At 36.1% G+C, this 15,145-nt stretch overlaps 1 pseudogene across 1 annotated transcript in view; it reads right to left on the bottom strand.

The window, feature by feature from the left end:
- Positions 1 to 5,967: 5,967 nt before the first annotated feature.
- Positions 5,968 to 15,145, bottom strand: part of LOC117709517 (selection and upkeep of intraepithelial T-cells protein 10-like) — a 32,497-nt pseudogene continuing 23,319 nt past the window's right edge. Inside the window, exons 7-8 of the transcript XR_013110507.1 lie at positions 13,487 to 13,610; positions 5,968 to 7,448 (exon numbers count right to left, since the gene is read on the bottom strand). The product of XR_013110507.1 is annotated as a selection and upkeep of intraepithelial T-cells protein 10-like (transcript). The remainder of the gene's footprint in view (positions 7,449 to 13,486; positions 13,611 to 15,145) is intronic.

The following is a 15,145-nucleotide window of genomic DNA, read 5'->3' as shown; positions in this document are numbered from 1 at the left end:
CAGTAGCTTCCTCAGTAAAGGCACAGACTTTAGCTTGTAGTTTTAGGACATGTTATAAATATCACGTAGTACAGCCTAGATAGAGGAAATAGATTAGTGGAGGCATGTTCACGTGTGTGATGCATTTACCCCTAGCCTCTACATTTTCATTATCCTCCTCCTTCCATTTCTTTGTTGGGAGCCGCAGTCAGTATGCGCCATTCCAAGATGGCGCTGGCATCCTGTCTTCCCAGTAGTAAACAAGTAACTGCACAGCTGCAAAGTCAGAAAGCCCGCCAAAGTCACTGGCCAATCCCGAGGCGTAATATTGGGTAATGAGTAAACAGCCAATCAGAAGTGAATAAGTCACTCTAGGGTGTATTTAAGCTGGGCCTCTCCTGTCTTCAGCCCTTCCACGTCTTTTCACATCTGTGATACAGATTAAACCCGCTGTGGTAACTACCCGAATTCTGCCTCTCATGTTTCTCTTCCACGGGCGTGGGGGGACACAGGAGGAGCCTCGGAACATTTCTTTTCCTCCTTCTTCTTTGTATTCTCTCTCCAGCCCTTCTTTTCTCTTTCCCTCACTTCCTCTCTCATTTTCCCTAGAAAAAAAAGAGGCAAAAGCCCTCACCTTATTCAAACAATGCATCAAATGACCATTAAGTAAACTCTAGAAATCATTTAAATTGATTGATGTGGTATTTCTTACAATGATGAAAAGCTCACTAACAGATAACAATGTCTATGAGTAGCATGACCTGCTTTGGAACTGATTTGGTGAGAAAAGTCGGAAGAGTTTGGAGATGGTTCTTCAATAATCACTAAAAACATTTCCAGGGTGATTCAGGTGAAACCTTAGAATAAATGAACATATTCTTATTTCATTGTGGATAATAAAGAAGGTGCTCATGAGTTCCCTTATGGGAAAAGGAACTTTTTTGATTAACCAGAGAAAATTCCATGTTGCGTTTTGACAGAATTTGTTGATAGTTTGTCAGTTTACTAATGCTCAACTAATTAAATTCACAGAGGAAATGCCACTCAGCATTTAGCTGTAGCATAAATTCATATCTGCTTTTTGTCATTTACAGTGATAAATATGAACAAAAAGGCAGAGCCAATTTTTTGAAAAAAAAAATACAGTTTGTACAAAAAGAAGAGGAACCTGTAAGTTTTGGGCAAGGAAACCAAAGTGTCAGGGACATTAGACACAATGGGATATTGCCTTGAATGTATCTCAGTAATTAGCCATACCCTACATATCATAGGCTATGGTATCTACTCTTGGAAGTTTCTTAGAAGTCTTCAGGGTAGCCTGTGAATATGGAATAACCAGAAGAAATGTGGTTTACATTCTTTAGTTCAATCACACAGAGACCACTGAAGCCATAGTCCAATAGGATCTCCTCATCATTTTAGCTGGCAATGTGCTTTGGTGTTATACGTGTAATGCTAGTTTGGAAGCACTGTTAAGTTTCCCTGAGGAAATATGAACATCTATTCACTGTACATCAAGCACTAGGAACAAGTCAACTAAAAATTCTACCAAAGTCGAACTTGGTGAGCCATTGAGATTATTGGGATTACTTGGGGAATATGAGGGTAGGTTACTCACAGGAGCATGAATGATCCTTAAATAGCTTATGTGTGGCAAATTCTTTTCATTAGTGACAAAGTCATGAGCATTGCATCAAGTAGCCCCTGTTCAGATAACCTTCCCCTTGTATATTTTAGAATCTCCCAAGATTATGTATAGCAAGAGTGTTTATAGGCAGAAGGTAGTCATGTCTACAATTTCAGATGACAGCCATGGACCCTCCTTGTCCCTACTTCTACTAGTGAATGTCAACATCATTACTAATCATCATGGAGTTTGCCACCTCTCTATTCTCTTGAAGGATCTCTCAGCTTCCTGATCCAGCCATCTGCTGTTATACCTCCTAGCTGTTAGAGATTCTACCTACCACTGAAACCATAATCAAAGATAAACTTTCTTCTGAGATCTTCTTCAATTTCTTTTTTCAGAGATTTGTAGTTCTTGTCTTATAGATCTTTCACTTGTTTGGTAGAGTTACACCAAGATATTATGTACTATTGTGGCTATTGTAAAGGGTGTTGTTTCCATTACTTCTTTACTCAGCCTGTTATTATGTAATGGAAAGCTACTGATTTGTTTGAGTTAATTTTATATCCTGCCACTTAGGTGTTTATCAGCTATAGGAGTTCTCTGGCGAAATGGGGGGGGGGGGGTTGCTTATGTATACTATCATATAATCAGCAAATAGTAATACTTTGACTTCTTCCTATCCAATTTGTATCCCCTTGATCTCCTTTTGTCCCTTTGTTGTCTAATTGTTCTGGCTAGAACTTTGAATACTATATTGAATAGAGAGAGAGAGAGAGTGGACAACTTGGTCTCTTGTCCCAAATTTTAGTGAGATAGTTCTAGTTACTATTCATTTAATTTGATGTTGGCTGTTGATTTGCTATATGTTGCATTTATTATGTTTAGATATGTGCCATGAATTCCAGGTCTCTCAAAGACTTTTAACATGAGGGGTATTATATTTTATCAAAGGCTTTTTCAGCATCTAATGAGATGATCATGTAGAAAGATCACCCATGCTTCATGGATTGGTAGGAATAACATAGTGAAAGTGGCCATATTACCAAAGGCAATCTATAGATTCAATGCTCTCCCATCAAAACTCCAACACAATTATTCACAGATATGGAAAGAGAAATTTTCTTCATATAGAAAAACAAAACACCCAGGATACCCAAAATAATTTTCAACAATAAAAGAAATCCCAGGAAAATCACTATCCCTGACCTCAAACTGTACTATAAACAAAAACTGATTTTAAAAATAACAACAATGAAAAAACAAAAACAAACAAACATTCTTGTCAGAATGACCTAAGACAGTCTCAGTCTTGCTTATGAAATAAAAAAAAGGGGGAGATGGGGAGATATTTGGGGCTGCTTGGCAAGAATCTGACATAGGCCAAGGACAAGGAAGTGGGCTTCAGGCAGGTCTCTGACATTAGGCTAGAACAAAAAAGTAATTTCAGGCAGGAATCTAATTTTGGGCTTAAACAAGGAAGTAGGCTTCAGACATGAAAACTACTTTTGGGCTAGGATAGAGAAGTTGGCTAAGATATCTTGGTCATCCTGATAAGCCTTTAGAAACAGTGATCATAGGAGTGTTCAAGGAATTTTGTTTATTACCTTGCTTGTTCTTTGACTATTTGTGCTTATTGTCCTGTTTTGTTTCTTGACTATTTGCATCTATTGTATTGCTAAGCCCTCAACTTAGAACTGACCTTAGTACATGCATATAATCAAAATGGTATAAAAGCAGAAAGGAGGAGGGGGATGGGATGGGGAGTTTCTAGGGAGGGGAAATGGGGAAAGGGGAAGGTATCTGAAATTTAAATAAATAAAATATCCCATAAGAAAAAGAATGAGGACATCATGAATTTTGTAAGCAAATGGATGAAGTTAGAAAATATCACCCTGAGTGAGGTATCTCAGACCTAAATTGACATATATAGTATCTACTCACTGATTAGTGGATATTTTTCCAAAAAGTATAGAATACCTAGGACATAACTAACAGACCATAAGAAGTGTAACAAGTAGAAAGGCCCAAGTGAGGAGGTTTCAGTTCCACTTAGGAGAAGGAAGAAAATAAACACAGGAGTCAGAGGGAGGGAGGGATCTGGGTGGGAGAGTGGAGGGGGGAGAGAAAAGGGGGAACAGGATCAGGTATGGGGAGAACAGGACAGAAGCCCAAAGGGCCAGGGGAATAAGTGGAGATAAGTAGCAGGAGAGGGTTGGGTTTTTTTTGGGGGGGTGGGGGGTTCCCCTCTAGAAAGTACCAGAGACTTGGAAGGTGAGAGACTCTAAGGACTCAATGGAGGACCTTAGCCAAAATGTTCAACATTGGGGGAGAGTGAACTTGAAGAGCTCATGTCCAGTAGATAGACAGGACCTCAAGCAGAAAGATAGGGTCACTAATCCACAGTTAAAAATGCTAACCCAGAATTGTTCCTGCCTAAAAGAATTGCAGGAACAAAAATAGAGAAGAGACTGAAGGGAAAGGCAGGTCCAATGACTGGCCAAACTAGGGATTCATCTCATGGGGGTGGTGGGGGGACACCAAGGCTTGACACTATTACTGATGCTATAATGTGATTACAGACAGGAGCCTGACATGGCTGTACCCTGAGAGGTCCTAGGAGCCCATAACTGAGACTGAGACAGATACTTACACCCAATCATTGAACTGAAGTCAGGGACCCCTATGGTTGAATTAGGGAAAAAAATTGAACAACCTGAATTGGAGAGTGATTACATAGGGAGACCAACTGTGTAGGAAGACCAGCAGTCTCAACTAACCCATACCCCGAGAAGACTGATCCACCATCCAGGAGCATACAAGGGCCAATATCAGGTCCCTGGCACAAATATAACAAAAGTCTACCTGGTCAAGCCTTAGTGAGAGAAAGATATGCTTAATCCTTGAGAAACTTGAGGCCCAAGGGAAGAGGGAGATCTGGAGGGGAACATCTCTGAGGCAAGGGGGAGGTGGAATGGGATGAAGAACTGTGGGAGGAGAGACCAAGATGGGGCAGCGATGGAAGTGTAAATAAATGAAATAATGGAAATTGAAAAAAAATGATAAACTTTCTTCCATAAGTCACTTTAGATTGTGCTATTTTATCACAGCAAACAAAAATAACTAATAAAGACATTGATTACCAAAGAGTGGGGCGTTGCTGTGAAGAATCTTTCCCTGATATTTTTGTTTGTTTGTTTGTCTGCTTGTTTGTTTTGAGAAACAGAAAACTTTGGAACTTTGGACTAGAAAATCAGTTAAACAATATAAACAGAACTAAGTTTGCCATTCAACTAGGAGCTTGGAACTCAAATCCAATGAAAAAAGGGTTTGTTAATCCTTTGATATCTATGCCATTATTACAGAAGCTTGCTTACAGAGTTCATCTCTGTGTAAAATGAATTACTTTTCTCCTCTGGTAGCATACATAGCACCTTACAAAACTATGAAAGCTAGTTAATATGGATGAATCATTCAGAATTGAAGAGATGGCCTAGTCATTAAAGACTATGACTCACATTCAGATTTTTTTTCTATTTTTTACATTGAAAATATTTTTATCATTGTTTAAGCACATTTTCTAAAAATATCCAAACATATTTTTTATTTCATTTAGTTTTAGCATCATCCTGAGAAACAGATTCTTCAGTCCATTTATATTTCTGAATGGTATATTTTAAGGATTTTATTTTTCATTTTAAAATTATGTATATTTTTGTCTGTATCTGAATGTGGGAATGTGCATATGAGTGTGTATACAAAAGAAGCTTGGGAAGGGTTTTTGGATCCCTTGGATCTGGAGTTACAGATGGTTATGAGCTATCTAACATGAATACTGTGAGGCAAACTCTGGTCCTCTGGAAGAGCAGCAAATACTCTTAATCACTGAGCCATTTCTCCAAACCCTTTCACTGATATGTTTTAATTCTTCCAGGAAATATTTAGAGTTGTAATTCATTTTATGTTTACTAATTAACTTTTTATAAATGTAAATCTCTTCATACCTGGTAGATATTACTTATGATATTATTATTTATATTTTGATACTAGTTTATATAATTTACAAAGATGATGCATAAGTAATATATTTTAGGAATTTTCAATAGCTAATAAAATATTTTATTTTGCTGGTAAACACTGATCTTATACAAAAGTGTATTTCTTTTTTGTTTCAAAATACTTTCCCCTAAAGTTTTATATTGATGCTTTTATTGCTTTCAATTGTCCTTTCTTCTAAAAGAAAACCTATGTTCACACTTGAAGAAAAATTGCCAAGAAAGCATTTTTAACATATTTTAACATATCTACATTGGTTCAATCCTTACTGAATTTAACATGTGGAGGAGGGTATGCATCACAAGCCATGTGGATACATCTTGACATCAAAATTTATATATTTTTGCCCTGGAACTATATAGACACAAACATCAAAAACAGTGCAGCAGGTTGTATTTATATATTTGTGCATACATATACATATGTGCATATTTAACAATAATAATCAAAAGAGAGAGTATCAGTTTGAGTGAAGGTACATGGAAAAGGGTTGAAAGTAGGGTATGTAAAAGGAGCTGGAGAGAGGAAAGAGAAGAGGGAATATAATGTAATTCTATTTTATTAAAATGTATTTTTAAAAATGTGTACTTTTTCTTTTGATAATTCTTTTTTTGTTGTTATTTTATTTCTTCTTTTTATCAAATCATAATTTTTACTTTTTCACACAGGGGTTATAAACACAATAAGGAAGGATGTGGATAAGGGGATGACACAGGAAGCGTAGGTGTTCAGGGGGAGTACAGATATCTTCCAAAACAGGGGATCATCTGGGACAGGTCACTATGACTCTGCCTATGATTTTCTTCTCCTTATCTAAGTTGGTACTATCCGCCAAGAGTACCTATCTACAAGGTCTATGACTACTCAGGAGAAAGAGATATAATACCAAAAAAATGGTGAATTGGGAGCCAGAGGAAATGCCTTAACTATTTTGTCTTAGTCCCTGGAAAAGACTCAATAACAGAGATTTGAATCCAAATTTTATCCAGAAGTAACCTCAGCTGGCAACTGTAATATAAACGAGCAAGGGAAAAAATGTTGAAGAAAAGATGAACTGTGGTATAGACGTGATATTGGTCTCAGCAGATGCTATGTGTGCCAGAGTAGATGTCACAGTTGTTGCAGACTGAGACAAATGACCCAGAACATTTGCAAGTCACCTAGTCCTTAGATGCAGGGTACTTCCACATAGAAAGCACAGGTTTGGACAGGATGGCGGAGGACAATCTCTGGTGAGGGAACTAAGCCAAATTTGTCAGCAGAAAATGCTCAGGGGACTGAGAGAAAGTATGCCTCAGTCATGGAGTAGGGGCTTTTAGGTGGAGTATCAGAGTATCCCCTACAGAGGTTAATCTACAAAGCAAGTGGCCTTTTCTTATGGCTAATGGAGAGAGAATGTGTGTAAATAAACAACCATTGCTGTTTAATTTTTTAAAATGTATACTTTTGAGACATAAAAAATTTAATCAGAAGTCCCCTTGATTTTATGTTTTATAGATATAAATTTTATAGTTCAAGTCATTATCCTTTTCTGTCTTTCTTTACGGCCTCAAGTTTTCCAGTTAAGACAGCAATTCAATCTTAATGGCTGAAGAGGGTTGAAGATATCGTCTTCACAACTTTCTTGGTGCTGATTATATATTGCCTCTTCACAAGTTCCTAGGATCATTTTTTCAGTTCACCTCATAATTTTCTTGGAACTCAGCAGATTTATCATTATTTTACTCAGAGTTTTGTATGGAAAGATTCATATTTGGAGAAGATAAGTGGGACATCTGACCATAACCTGGAAGAAAGAATTTTATTATCTGACACATCAACACACACACACACACGAAATTATATAGCAACTTGTTATTCACAATTGCCATATCAATGTTAAAAGAAAGGTTCTTATCTACAATGAGGTACTCAAGAACTACAGTGCTAGAAAACCATTAGACTTAAGGCAGAATCTGACATTGTTTGGAGGAATCAAATCTTGGCAGATACAGATATTTTGTCTCAATTGTTGGGTGTATTTACAGAGCACTCTGTTTTAATAAAGACATCAGTTTCCCTTGTGCGGTTGTGAGAATATACAACAGCTTTCAGATCTCTCTCTTTTTTTTTCTTTTCAGATCTCTTAAGATTGATGTTCTCACCATCTTAACTTCTGAGTTTAGAAATGTGATCTCCAGAATTGCTATTTTCATAGCTTTTTGAGGCAAAAGTTACAGGACAGCTTATTTTTCTAAATGAGCATAAACTATGAAGTTTCTTTCTATTGTCTTATTTATTCTCTCATACAATATATCCTGACTGCAGTTTTCCATCCCCCCTTTCCTCCCAGTTTCCTCTTCCTACTTCCTCTCTCCTCCATATCCACTCATCCTCCATTCCCCTCAGAAAAGAGTAGACCTCCCGGGGATATCAAAGAGACATGAAATGACAAAATGCAATAAGACTAGGCAAAACCTCACACCAAGATTGAACAAGACAACCCAGTAGGAGCAAAAGGGTCCCAAGAGAAAATAAAATAGTCAGAGACACCTATTCCCACTGTTAGGCATTCCATAAAAGCAACAAGCTGTAACATAAAACAGAGGACCTAGTAAAGACACTTGCAGGCCCTGTGTTTGCTATTTCAGTCTCTGTGAGCTGTTAGGTAATTCTGTAAACTGATCTTGTGGAGTCCTCAACACCTTTGGCTCCTACAATTCTCCCTCCCTCTTTCTGAAGGCTTACATGAGCTCCTAAGGTGAGGAATCTGATTGAGATCTCCAACTTAGACTTTCTGTCTACCTTACATTTGGCTGTGGGTCTCTGTATCTGCTCCCATCAGCTGTCAGAGGAAGCCTCTCTGATGACAGTTTAGGCTAGATACTAATCTTTGTGTATAGTAGTGTATATAATTAGAAATCATTTTATTTTTTTTTTCTATCCTAGGTCCCTAGGCTATTCACCCTCCAATTCCTGGTTATCCAGGCAGTATATTACATGAGCTTCCTCTGCTGGCATAGGTCTCAAATTAGACCAGTCATATGTTGCCCACCCCACACATTCTGCACCTCTATTACCCGAGTACACCTTCCAGACAGCATAGATAGTCAAAAGTTTTGTGGTACACTCCCACCACTACACGCATCGCCTGGTTATGTAAGGTGACCAGTTAAGGTTCTATAGCATCCATTACTAGGAGTCTTCTTTACACATTGCTCCTAAATGCCAATTTGAGTCATTTTTACCAGTTCTCTCTCTCTCTCTCTCTCTCTCTCTCTCTCTCTCTCTCTCTCTCTCTCTCTCTCTCTCTCCTCTCTTTCTCTCTCTCTTTCTTCTCATCCCTCTCTGTCACCTGATCCTTCCTATTCACATTCTTAACTGCTCCTAGAACACCCACAAAAAATCTGTTTTAAACTCTCTTCCCAAGGGGATCCAAATTAACAAAATCAGAAATTAGAATTAACAACAGACAATGAGACAACCCAAAGAATCTTTAGGTCATACTTTAAAATCTTAGACTTCACAAAATTCAAAAATCTAAAAAGAAAGAGATAACTTTTCTGATAGATCCCACTTACCAAAATTAAATTAAGATCAGGTAAACAATTTAAATATAACTGTCACCTCTATGGAAATAGAAACAGTATTAAAATTCTCCCCACCAAAACAGCCCAAGGCCAGATGGTTGTAGTGTAGACTTCTACCAAACTCTCAAAAAGGAGTTAATATTAATACTCCTAAAACTATACCACAAAATAGAAACAGAAGGAACACTGTCAGATTCATTTTATGAGGCCACAATCACACTGATATCCAAACTTCACAAAATCAACAAAGAAAGGGAATTACAGATCAATTTCCCTTATGAACACAGATACGCTACATCATCTCCATTGTGTGCCACAAAGAAGGGGATAAAAATTACCAGTGAGCTCATGAAACAGCAAAATCCGTTATTATTCCCATTAAATAAGCACTGATGGATCAGGTCCTCCAAACAAATACTCGGAGCCTTGTTTCTTGTGCCTGTCCCCTGCCTTAAGCAGGCCAGAAAGAATTTGACCTTGCAATAATAAGACCTAGGTGGAGTCATCCACCCTGGCTGCAAGTGCAAATTTCTACATGAATTTAGAAGAATAGACTGCCTGCTGATCTTGACTTTCCACATAATCTGCGACATAATCCAGCTGAAACAAAGGATGGGTTAGGTGGGGCTTTCTCTACATATACAAGAGCTGAATATTAAACTTTGAGCCTTGATCAGAGAATTTTGTCTTGGCTCCGTGTTTCTTTCGCCCCTCCGGCTCCTTTACATTTCCAGCCCTCCTTTCAGGTGAACCCAATTTGTCCATGGCCACTGGGCAGCTACAGTTTCTTCTGGCAGCCCTGAGTAATGGGGTGTTGAAGAAACTTCATAGTATTAAGTGCTTGCATTAAAAAAAATGAAGATATCTCATGCTAGAAACTTAACAGAACAATTGAAAGCTCTACAATAAAAAAAGAGGACAGGAAATAATCAAACTGTGGGCTGCAATCAATAAAATAGAAGTAAAGAGAAAAATAAAAAATCAATGAAACAAAGAGTTGGATCTTTGAGAAAAATCAACAAGATAGATAAATAAACCCTTCTCCAAACTCTCACTTTGGCTCACTCACTGGCAGCATGCAAGTCTGGTACACCTGTTCTCATTTAGTGTCTTCTTCCACTTTCACTGAGTTACCTTTTGCACAAATTACTCGAGGAAAACTGAAAAAAAAATAATAATGTCATTGTCCCAGTCCTGGGGCTCTAGGAGCAGCAAAGCCTCATAGTTCATCCCCTGAATAGACTCAAGAAAGCAGGGCTGTACCCTGAAACAAGCATGTTCTGAACACCAAGTCATTCTTTCAAGTCAAAGAGACTTATTTATACAATCTCACAGATCCAGAACTGGGAAAATGTAAAGGATGCCACACCTTGACTTTCTGAAAACAGTTTCTTTCTTTCTTTTTTTTTTTTTTTTTTTTTTTTGTTTTTTCGAGACAGGGTTTCTCTGTGTAGTCCTGGCTGTCCTGGAACTCACTCTGTAAACCAGGCTGGCCTTGAACTCAGAAATCCACCTGCCTCTGCCTCCCAAGTGCTGGGATTACTGAAAACAGTTTCTTAAGCAGAGAAATTGACAATAAAAAAAATATCCTAATGAAACATAGCATCTTCTCATTTAAGCCAAAGTTTTGCAAATATTTTTACAAGTACATTATTTTTAAAACAGACATTTTTATACACAGAAAATAAATTCTGGTTTTATATTGATATATTAATGATTTTACCTTATACAAGTTGTTTTGAGACATCTTATATACAATTTTGCAAATAGTATCAACTATCTCTAATAGCTTTTTTACCAGGTGTACATGTGTATCTCACTTACATAATAGCTCTATTTAACTAGAGCTACCAAGTGATTTATAACTCAAACAGAAATTTAAATATCTAATTTTATTTAGAGTCTAACACAAGCAACAGAATATAAAATTTTTAAAATCTGGTCTTTTAAAGTTTTTCCTTTTAAAATTGTGTTAAAAATATACTAATATGTTTAAGACATCTAATTGATTTGAAATGTTAAAGCATTAATAAAACCTATAAAAATAACTCTGATTATTATCAAATTAATTATATATAAAACTTCTATAAAATTTATTTGGGTAAGCCATATAAATTTGATTCCATATTCTGGACAAATTATGGAAGATATTTATAAATAAAATAATTGTATAGTTATTAAAACATACCTGAAAGCAATAAGAAATGCATACATTATTTAATAAAATTTATTATCTAAGACTTGAGAATCATTTTGTTTTATATATATATATATGTATATATATATAATTTCTGAATATATATTGAGTCTAATTATATAATCAATAGTAATTTTAACTTGAAGTTAACATTTGAAATATCTCTATGTTTAAGCCAATTCCATAATTAATCTTTTAAATTTGCATACTAGTTTGTCTAACCAAAAGCAGTCTAGGATTTTTGAGCAACTAAAAAAAACTATCTTTTGAGAATTTTGTCACCTGGAAATGTAAGTAAGATATGTCGTCCTTCCTTTGTAAAGACTAAACAGTATACTCCTTTTAAAATTCTATACCAAGTCAATTTACCTAGGTCCTATGTGTTACTGTGCATACATTTGTATCTCCTGTGAAAAGGGGAATTTAACTTAAAGGTATTTGACAAACACATGTATATTTATTTCTTTATATTTATCAGAACCTCAATAAATATCTTATACTTATCTGTTGGGTCTTAGTTTTGTTTATCTTATTATATTTTATTTTGTTTTACTTTATTATTACCCTTTAAAAGCCTTTTTCCTTTTTTTTTCTAATGAAACAAAAAGAGAGCAGATCTCAATAGATGGTAATGTGGACAGGAACAGGAAGGAGTAGAGGAAGAGGAGAAATTGCAATCAGGGTATATTGGTGAGAAAAGAAAAATTCTATTTTCAATAAAAAGAAAAGGAAAAATCAAGGAAAGATGGTGTAAGGACAGGATTGGGTGTCCCAGCTCTGAATGACACTGCACTCCCTTTACTTTGGCTAATGGAAAGGAAACAGCAAAATAAATCATGTTTTGGAATTACATTTTTAAAAGTCCTGAAAAAGAAACCCATAGCCATCAATAACTAAAGGACCTCAAATATACATTGTTTCTTTTTAGAATATGTTTTGGAAGAAAATACATATTAAAATCTGTGTAGCCACTAAGAAATGTTATGACTATATAAAATTTTTAACTTATGACTCCAATCAATATTGTTTTAAATAAAGAAAATATGCTTTTATTAAAGTATTTTATACCTTTCACTTTTTCTTCTCTTTTTCTTTCAGATACTGGCCAAGTGTCTAAGCATGCTATCATAGACACTGAGCTTTCTCATTCACTCGGTGAAACAAATGTTGCCTTCTAGATGTGAGTGCTTGCCAGTTTCCATGGCAAAAGCCATGGCTGTTTCTCTTCCTCTTCTCCATCTCCCATGCCAGCAGATGCCAAGGTCTATAGTTTGTGAGCCCTGTTGTTTTTCTCTTAAACTACTAAAATTGCACCACACTTTTCCTTTACATCTGTGTTTAAATTATGTTATTAATATTATATATAATAAACTAATGAATTAATTAGTTTTAATGTTGCAAAGAGGAAAAGCCAGATTCTCTCTATTTATTAGGTTTAAATAGCTCTGAAGGTCTATTTTCTCTCTGGTTAACCCTGGTGGTTTTTTTCTAAGTATGGTTTATTGCATGTCTTTGTAACTGTTCAAGGACAGTTAGACTGTAGCTGGATAAATAAAAATTCATGTAGTTTAACTCAGCTTATCTTGATCTTGGTATGTTACAGAAGACACTTTCTTAAAACAGCATTCAGTAAGAATCCAGAATTAAAGTTGCAAAATTAGACTTTCTCAAGAAACAAAGCTCAAGGCTGTCTATCTAGACCTGTTCAGGAAGGGCCTGATAAGGGTGCCCGTGGTTGTGGATAGCACTTCAGAAAGTACCTAAAGGAGGAACAGCAGTGAACCCCATAAGAAAGGCTTCAGTTAAGGTAGATCTTCCCATTTCAACTAACTCAATAAAGATATTCCTCCACAGGCAAATCTATATGCAACCATAGTAAACACTAAGCAAGGACTATATGAATCCTAAAATGCTCCTGATTTGCTTATGGAATTTAAAAAAAGATAGCAATAATCCAAGCCTCTATTTTCCTTCAGTTTCAACAAGCAAAGATTTGATTCATAGGGAGTCAGAAAGAGAGACAAGAGACTTGGAGTTTCCACCCCTATCTTCACTTACGGTTTAGGGTCCAAAGTAGAAACAAAATGAGCCCAGTGAAAAAATATCATCGTTACAGTCAAGATTATGTATATGTCCCACAGCCAATTACTATACAATGGGTATGCATCATCCAAAATAGAAGCTGAGGAGAAAAACAAAGAAATATTAGGCATATCTTAAGTACATACAGACAAGGAAACATGGATAAGTTAAGAAACCAGATCACAGGACCCTAGTCAACAAGAAAGAGGAAAAGGAAGCTTTAAGTAGCCTTTATTTCTGCCCAAAGTTTAAGTCACCTATCCATAATTTTATGGCAAAGTTTTGCAGTTTGAGTGTGTCCAAGAGTCTGTGCAGTGTGGTTTGAGCCATATAAGAACACTATAAGATGTTGTTATTTTTAATCATTTATCTACCAGTAGCTGAAAGCATAATCTTGTTTATTTTTATTCTCTGTTTCCAGAGCTTCCAATACAAGATGTTTCAGAAAGAGCACAGAGAAAATACATGGGTCCAATGAGCACACATGTACACAAACACACACACACACACACACACACAAACACACACCAAGTGAAGCCTATATAACATTGGATGTGTGTCCTTCACTTGAGGACAGACAACATACCAGAGGCCACATCTCTAAAGAAAATTGACTCTCCCTCTCCCAGGAGTTATCAAATATCAATACTTTCACACTAGGGATGAAATTTCATTCCCAACCTCCTCTCCATGCTAGAATTGTGTCTGGCCCAAGACTACAGAGGTCATGTGTATCCTGTCTCAAATGCTATGAGTTCATGTGCATAACTGTCCTGCTGTATAGTTATTCCTTGTACACTGTGTACACTGTGTATTCCTGTGTACACTGATTCCTTGAAGTCATCCACCACCTATGACTCTTACAACCTTTCTTTCTCTTCTTCTGCAATGATGTATGAGCCTTGGCAGGAGGTGTGCTATAAATATCACGCTTAGAAATGACTATTCAGACATCTTGTATGCTCTGTACCTTGCTTGATCTCTGTGTTGTCATCTACTAAAAGTAGAAGCTTCTCTTATGAGGGCTGACTGATGCATAATCTGGGTTCATGCTATATGTGGTTAGCTATGTATGTACATACTGCATCTTATCTGATATCTCTAGTCCAGTTCTTTTTCATTATATTTGCTTTGTTGTTTAATGTTTCCACTGGTTTACTTTTATTTCAATTAGTATAATTCAATTTATATAAAAATTCTACTTGGGCTTTTAAATATTCTTAAATTTTTATTATAGTTCTTTTGTCTGTTAGTATTTTAAGTCCATTATTTCATTTTTAAATAAAAATATAGATTTCATATATTTAATATATCCAAGAAGTTCAGACCATGGTTGCTAATTTTGAAATCTAAACCTCTTTAGCAGTCTTTGTCTTCAATTTTTCATGACAGTTAATAGCTGCAATCTTGATATGGGAGAATAATTTCTAAATTATTTTCTTTTTGAAAAACATATATTTATTTTTTATTTTATACACATGAGTGTTCAAAGTCAGAAGAGGTCTTCAGAACCTCTAAAATTGTAGATATAGTGAGTTGTGAGCTGCCCTATAGATGTTCGAACAGAATCCAAATCCTCTGCAAGAACAGCAAGTGCTCCTAAGTATTTACAAGCCATCTCTCCAGTTCCTAAAT

The sequence above is a fragment of the Arvicanthis niloticus genome, chromosome 5, assembly GCF_011762505.2.
Source record: "Arvicanthis niloticus isolate mArvNil1 chromosome 5, mArvNil1.pat.X, whole genome shotgun sequence".
In the NCBI taxonomy this organism is placed as follows: Eukaryota; Metazoa; Chordata; class Mammalia; order Rodentia; family Muridae; genus Arvicanthis; species Arvicanthis niloticus.
Note: the sequence above shows the minus strand (reverse complement) of the source record. Positions and strands in the feature narration are given on the sequence as shown.